Source organism: Arachis ipaensis, chromosome B06 (genome assembly GCF_000816755.2).
Source record: "Arachis ipaensis cultivar K30076 chromosome B06, Araip1.1, whole genome shotgun sequence".
In the NCBI taxonomy this organism is placed as follows: Eukaryota; Viridiplantae; Streptophyta; class Magnoliopsida; order Fabales; family Fabaceae; genus Arachis; species Arachis ipaensis.
The window spans coordinates 31,444,838-31,453,292 of record NC_029790.2 but is presented as its reverse complement, the minus strand read 5'-3'; positions in this window follow the sequence as shown (position 1 = coordinate 31,453,292).

The window sequence follows — 8,455 nt, the reverse complement described above, 5'->3', positions numbered from 1 at the left end:
CATTAGGCTAGTTAGATATGCATGTTGTAGTAGATTTTAGGTTGTTAGGTAGCCTAGGATGTGGTTAGTGGATTTATGTCTGTTTAATTACGCTGTTCGTGTTTCTTGTTTCATTATTTTCGCAATTCTGCTGTTGCTGTGATGTTAGTTTTGCTCATATGCTGTAATTTCTGGTTTCATGCTGCTCTTTACTCTGATTCTTCATGTTCTTATTCCTTATATGTAATTGCAGCTGTATTTTTTATTCATATGAACTATTCTGTTGTTGTTTATTTTCCGGGACAATCCAATTTTAGCCAGAATGCTACCCAAATTTCTGTAAAATGTTTCCATTCATGTCTTGATTTTGGCATTTTCAACTGTGCTTTCCTTAGATTTAACCAAAACAATTCATGAATGCCAGGGCAAGTTTTCTTATTCTTTTTTATTTCCTGGTTCATAATTTACATTTTTGATGTTTGATTCCAATTTTTGCTATTTCTATATCTATTTGAATCATCATCAACCTGTTTTCCTTCTTTGGATATGAGTTACTTACAGCTTCTAATTGTGAATACTTGTTACTTGGAATATTTTCCTTATGCCGCTTACTTTAACCCACTTTTTACTAACTCACTAATGTTAACTTCCTAAACTCTTTTTCAATTCTAACCAACCTAACCTTTCAAAACTTCTCTTCTGATTTTCTTTCACTTTCTTTTAACATTCTAACCATGGCATGATGTTAATTTTTTCTATTTAAACATGAATTCAATTACATTTTGGATTGTGAATTCTCCTTTTCAGACTTTTAACTCCTATACAATCCTTAATGCACATTTACTTAACTCATTTTCCTTATCCTTTTGCTCATTTGCCACTTTGTGTTTCTTTTGATTATTTGCCTATTTGTTTTCCTGTTTTCACTATATCCTGGTTTTCTGTTTTTCAGGATGTCTGCCAGCCAGAGAAAAGGAAAAGGAAAGGCTACTACTGGAAAACGGAAAAGAGGAGAATCCTCCATGTCCATTATGGATATTATGCACGATGACTCCTTGCGGGAGAAAAATTTTACCCCGCAGGAGAAGGCCGACCAGCTAATACCTGCCACTGATCCAATAAAGTTTGCAAACCGATACTGTGAGCTGAGGTATCCGGTGTTTGCAACCCCCAGGAACCTATACTTGGAGAGAACTTTGAAGATCCCAGAAGAACTCCAGCAATACACCTCTGACCAGATCAAACAAAGAGGCTGGTTCTTCCTGGAGAGAAACCTGACTGAGGTCAATGCATCTTGGGTTCAGAAATTCTACTGCAATTACTTCAAAACCTCCCTAGATGCAGTGGACCTTAGAGGAAAGCAGATTCTGGTCACTGAAGAGGCCATTGAAGATGTTCTGAAGCTTTTGCCTAAAACTGATCAGCTGGATAGTTATCAGAAAGCTGAGGAAGATATGCGCTTCATGCGATTTGATTGGGATGCAGTCAAGGCCCGGATAGCCCTTGACCCGACCGTTCCTTGGATTATGGGTCAGAACACCACCATGCAAAAGGGCATCAAGCGGATTTACCTAAATGATGAGGCTCGGCTATGGCATCAGATACTTAGCAACTTCATTATGCTGAGTACTCACGAGACTGAGATACCAGCCGCTATGATCACCCTCCTTTGGTGTGTGATGGAGGGTAAGGACCTGTACCTTCCACGCTTTATCTGGTACCACATGGCCAGGGTCCACGTCTGAGGCACTCTTCCCTTTCCTTATTTGGTTACACAGCTAGGCCGTCGAGCTGACGTGCCTTGGGAGGATGCTGATGAAAAGCCACCTGCTGCAGAATGCAAGAAGATTATCCCTCACAGCAGGAACTTTCTGGCTTTGGGCTACAGACCTCCATTCCTCACTGCTACTGCTGACACAGCCACACCTTCTGCCGGCCTCTCTTCTTCCACAGCTACCCCTGCCACCACCACTGCACCTCCACCTGCCCCAGAGCCCATCTATCATCTAGTGCACCGCCTGTTTCGACAGCTTGACCAGATGGAGCGTCGCAACAAGCGACACTATGAGCACCTGAAGCTGATGATACGCTCTGGCAACATCCCCTCCGAGCCTGACATACCATCCGAGGCATCTAAGGAGGAGGTGGATGATCACGAGGCAGAGACCCATCCCCAGAGCAAGGCAGAGCAGGCAGGCACCCAGCAGGCAGCATCACATCAGGAGGTTCCGCCTCAGATTCAGGCTGTAGACCCCGAGATCCCTATTTAGTCAGCACCTCCTCTGCCACAGGCAGCTCCTCAGACCACCACCACAGAGACTCCAGCTACCCACCCTTCCAGTGATGACACCCCTTCACACCCTGCTTGAGTGAGCATCGAGGACGATGCTTCATTTTAAGTGTGGGGATGAATAATGAGAATTTTTAACTAAACCTGCATGACATACATAAGTGATAAATGATTTTTGAGCTAGAGAACATACAGCCTGTGAGTTTTGAGCTTAATTGTATGGTTACATTCAAACCATAATATTTTATTCCTGTGTGTTCCGCCCTTCTTTTTTTTATTCTGATGTTCTTTACTTTGTTTTAATCTATACGTCCGATTATAGAATAGAAATACATACCAAGAGAGTTATTGAGGCCATTATTTGATTCTAGCTCACTTATCCCAAAATAGCCCACCTTTACATCACCCTTGTTAGCCCCCTTGAGCCTTTAAATCCCTTTTATTCTATAAACCACATTACTAGCCTTAAGCAGAAAAACAAAATAAAAATCCCAAGTTGAATCCTTTGTTAGCTTAAGATAGAAATTGTGTATGGTTTACATGTGGGAAACCTATTGGGAACATGGATGAAAAAAAACAAAAGGTAGAAAAGTTGAAAAGAATAAAATAATTCAAATAAAAATTTTGGGAAGCATGCTCATGTGAAATCAAAATAATTGAATTACCATGTGCATTAAAAAAAAGTGTTATTTTTCAGTATTTAAATAAAGGGGACACAAAAGAATTCCCCAAATGTGAAATAAAGCAATGCACATGGGATAAAAATAATAAACATTGAAACATGAGCATGTTACATCAAAAGTGGAAAAATATGGGAAAATAGGTAAAGAAGCTTTGCTTTAGAAAGTATATATGTTAGGTGAGATCTTAGACTAATTAATGATTCACTTATTAGCTCACTTAGCCTTATACATATACCCTTACCTTTACCTTGACCCCATTACAACCTTAACTAAAGACCTCATGATTTTTTGGTATGTCTATATTCTATAATTGTTGATTGGTTAGATGAAGAACAAAGTTATAGAAAGTAAGGATAAAAAGAAGAATAGAGTGATTAACCCAATAAACACTAAGTGACTAGAGAGTAAACACAAAATCCAATGAGGGTTCAATAGCTCATTAACATATATCTCTGCTAAATTATTAATTGTCTTGCAAGTTTATAAAATATTTTTCTCTTCCCATCTCAATTGTAAAGGCACTTTATCACTATCTAAGGTTTGGCTATATATATATATATATATATATATATATATATATATATATATATATATATATATATATATATATATATATGACTCCTTGAGAATGTGAATTAATTCAACTACATGCAAGCTTTATATACAAGTGAATAAAAACTAGAATTGCATGATGCATCATTCATCTAGGTAGTTGCATTTAGATTAGATTGCATTGCATGGCATTCCACCACTTTAACCTAACATTACTTTTAGACTTAGCATGAGGACATGCTATTGTTTAAGTGTGGGGAGGTTGATAAACCCATATTTTATGATATATTTTGTGCTTAGTTTGAGTGATTTATTCAATCCTTCACCCACTTATTCATATTAATTGCATGGTTTTACTTTCCCTTCCTCATTATGTAATGTATGTGAAAAACATGTTTCCTATGCTTTAAAATTAATTATTTTAATTACCTTTACTTCCATTCGATGTTGTGATTAGTGTGTTGAGTAGTTTCAGATCTTCTAAGGCAGGAATGACTCAAAGAATGGAAAGGAAACATACAAAAATGGAAGGAAAGCATAAAACGGAATTTTTGGAGAAATTGGCATCCACGCGATCGCATGGGCGACGCAGCCGCATGCCAGCGCGAAAAGGCATTGACGCGGTCGCATGACTGACGCGACCGCGTGACAAGAAAAACTCCGAATGACGCGACCGCGTGACCCACGCGGATGCGTGACAGAGGCCACGCACCAGAAATTGCAGAAAATGCTCCCAGGGAATTCTGAAGCCCTTTTTGGCCCAAATCCAAGTCCAGAAGGCATAGACCAGAGGTTATGAAGTGAGGGAATGCATCTGTTCAAGGAGAGTCTCCACTTTAGTTAGTTTTTATGATTTAGATGTAGTTTTTAGAGAGAGAGGTTCTCTCCTCTCTCTTCTCTCTTTAAGATTAGGATTTAGAATTAGGATTTTATTCGCTTTCAGGATTATCTCTTTATCAGGTTCAATATTCCTTTTTATTTACTTTTGCAATTTAATTTATGAATTCTTCCATGTTACAGATTACTCTTTTGAATTAATGTTATTTGAGGTATTTCAGTTTAATCTTGCTTTATTTTATTTACATTATTGTTATTCCCATCTAAAGACATTTTTATTCCAGTAGATTTACTTTTTTCCTTTTGGTCTTGGTTAAGAAATCAGTAACTCAGGAGTTATCAAACTCAAACATGATTGATAATTATTATCTTTGTTAATTAAACTGAACTTCAATAATCCCAATCTTTTCTTAGGAAATAAATAGGATTCGAGGATCAAACCAATTAATCCCTTGACCTTCCTTTATCTTGGTAAAGGTTAACAAAGTGGAATTAAGATTCAATTCTCATCATCATTGATAAGGATAACTAGGATAGGACCTCTAATTTCTCACACCTTGCCAAAAGTTTATTTACAGTCATTTATTTATTTTACTTGCCATTTAAATTACTTGTTCTTCATTTACTTTAATTGCTAATTAAACTATTCACTCCTCATTCTCCAAATCCCAATTTACAATCTCCATAACCAATAATAAGAACATACTTCCCTGCAGTTCCTTGAGAAGACGACCCAAGGTTTGAATACTTCGGTTATCAATTTATTTAGGGATTTGTTACTTGTGACAACCAAACGTTTGTACGAAGGGATTTCTGTTGGTTTAGAGACTATATCTACAACGCGACTGTTTTTATAAAATTTTTTACTGGCAAAAAATTCCGACGTCAAGTATCCATCACAACAATGATGGAATTTTACTATTTTCTCAACTGATTACAAACAACAATTCTCCCTAGGATCTACCCAATCTATCTGAGACAAGTCCACATTCTAACCCAACCTGAATTTGACTAGGACTTGCTCTAACTTTCAATAGCAAAGTGCTAACCCAACTTGTAAGGAAATCCACTCAAGATCATGACACAAAACAGAAATACTAACAAAAAATTTTTGAGATAACTTCGACTTTTTCTCCAAGTTTAACTCTCTACTTTTTTCCACTCATTGGTTTTTTCTTACAAATCTCACTATGTTTATCTTTTTTCCAATAAAACTCAGACAGACTAAATTGAGAAAAAGAATTACAAAATGAAAACCATGAAGAAGAAGAATAAGAACAACTTAGGGAGCTATGGGAACCTAAACAAGTGCTTTTTCTCTCTTGCTCAATCTTTGGCCATTCACCCCTATTATAGATGTAGTGATGCATCCATGGTTGATTTTGTGCCTCTAAGGTTTGTACTTATTCTCCAAATTATCGATCTTGTTCTTTTACTGTTGTTATGTCAGACATTCCGTTAATTATTTAACTTTAACCTCACTGTGGGACTACATTGAAACTAAATGAAACTTTTTTGGATTCAAATAGAACACTTTAAACCTTAAGGATCAAAGCAGGATTACGCCCAAACGTAGGGACCAATTTAGTACTTTACCCTTTAAATTATTTATGATTAGTTTTGTCTATTCGAAATCTTTCATGACTATTTACTCGTAAAGTTTTGACAACGTAATATCAAATTTAGAAATGAGTCATTATAATTTCGATTTATTCTGTTAGACTCTTTTTTCTCGGAAATTATTTTTCATATAGAAATAGAGATGGTGTTTTCGTTGAATATTGACATTTAAAATGTATTGCATTATTGAGAAAATTATTCAACGTGTTGGCCAAGATGTTGCCACGTGTTCAACACGCCCCTCACGTGTTGCAACATGTCCTCCACGTGTTAATTTTTTACCAACAAAATCCACCCACCTATAATTACACCAAATAATTCCATTTTCAACTAAAACACCAATATTTTTCATATAAAAAAAATCATTATTATGTTACATTCTTATTTTTCACTTAGTATGACATGCATACTCTGCAGCAATAATCAACTTATTCGTTGACAGCCACTGCGACATTCTAATCAACCAAAGTTTGATTAGACATTGACTATCTCTTATTCCATTTTTCCGTAGTTATGAAATGAAACTTCTTACAGTAATTTCTCTATTCAGGAGTTATGGATTAAGGACATCACGAATTGAGCATATATTATAGGAAACATTTCAAGTGTATTGGAGAGTATCGGTGCACCAATTGTTTTAACTGTTGATTTTAATTAATATATATTATATATATTTTTTATAATTTAGATCAACGATTAAAACAACTGATGTACCGATATTTTCGGTGCACTTGAAATGTTTCCTATATTATATGTATTGGATCATCCTCAAGTCAATGTCAAACAAAGTCTTCATAGACTCACGGGAAGGGTTGATTTTAGAGGACAGGGCGAGTGGCGACATAGAAAATGACCCGCTTTGCCTGTCATCATCTTACTTTTTTCTTGTTCAAATCTATGATAAAAACATCTTAGTCCAGGGGAGAATTCATAAACCAACTTTTGAGGTATAGATTCGGTTATGCTATGTAAAAACTTATGTTTCCCGTTCGAGGCTCATGATGATGTATATATGTATATTTTGAAGGATTAAAAAATTTTGATAAGAAAAGCATAAAGAATGCATTACATGAAATAACATGAGAAAGGTAAAACGGTGGAGACAACAACTAATCTCTTTAACTTCTTTTCAAAAAATAAAAGAGTTACTGCTTCATTATTTAATTTGGTTCTTTCATTTTCTCTCTCTCTTTGTATCGGTCATCATCATCATTACCAGGTACATCATTCATTTTCTCTCAGTTTGATTGCTTTACAAGTATAATTATCTGTGTCATGTAATAAGATTGAAATTATAATTTTAAATTATTTTTTAAAATTAATTTGAATTATAATAATTTGATTAATAAAAAAGTAACATGTTATGTATTGTTTTTTTTTTAATTTAGTATTAATTGGATTAACTTAAAAAAGTTATTAATCGGTTTTAATAATCTACTATTTTCAATAAATCAGACATATATATTAAATGTGATCATAAATAATATAGTAATAGTTAAATCCACTAATAAATATATTAGTTATTATCACACTATAAAACAAATTAAATATAAAGGCTATTAGCACTTATAAATCTATAAAATCGCACTGTTTTTGTTCGCGTGCAAGGGTTTAATTATCAAATAAACTTAAAATATGAACAAAAAATATTTATATATTGGACCTAGCATCACTTGAAAGAATAATGAAAAATAATCAACTTACCTTATTATCCATGAGAACCATTTCTATGTAAGTCGTCTTATTCTTGTCAAATTTGGATGAGACTTTCCATAACTTTATATATTAATTTTGTTAAATTGAGTCAACAATTTAAATTTCTCTAAAACTAATTTAATCAAATACCAATATTAGAAATAAATTATTTTAATAATATTTAATCTATTCTAGTCCTTAGACACGTATAGATTAGAGTCATTCTCATAACGACAACGAATTGAAACATCGTAAGTTCGAACATTTAGAATTCATGCAAATTCAGGCCATTCCTTTGTTCTTTGAAAACCTTCTGTATCTCTGATAGAGTTGAATCGAAATTCCTTTTAAGGAAAAAGAGTTACGGAGATGGCTTTGATGTATTGGAGACCAAAATTCAGAAGTCACTATTTATATTTGAGTGTCACACCCATTAAACCTGAAAGACCAAATAAAATAGTATCTCTAGTTTTATTCTCATTTAATTCTAAATCAAAAGTAATAATGGCTTATTTAATTCAGCATTTATGATAATAAATAAGATAATCATTATATAAGTCGTTTAATGTAAAATAACTTAATTTACGATTATAATTAATATATGTATTGTCTATAAATAGATTAGGAAATAGTAATTTCATAACAAAATTATCATTCAATTTCAATTACAATTAATTGATTGATAAAAATTATAATAAATTGTATGATTTTTAAAAAATTAACCAAATCAATTAGTTGATATAATTAATTTATTATAATAAATGAATTTAATTAGTTAAAGAAATAAATCGAAAAATAT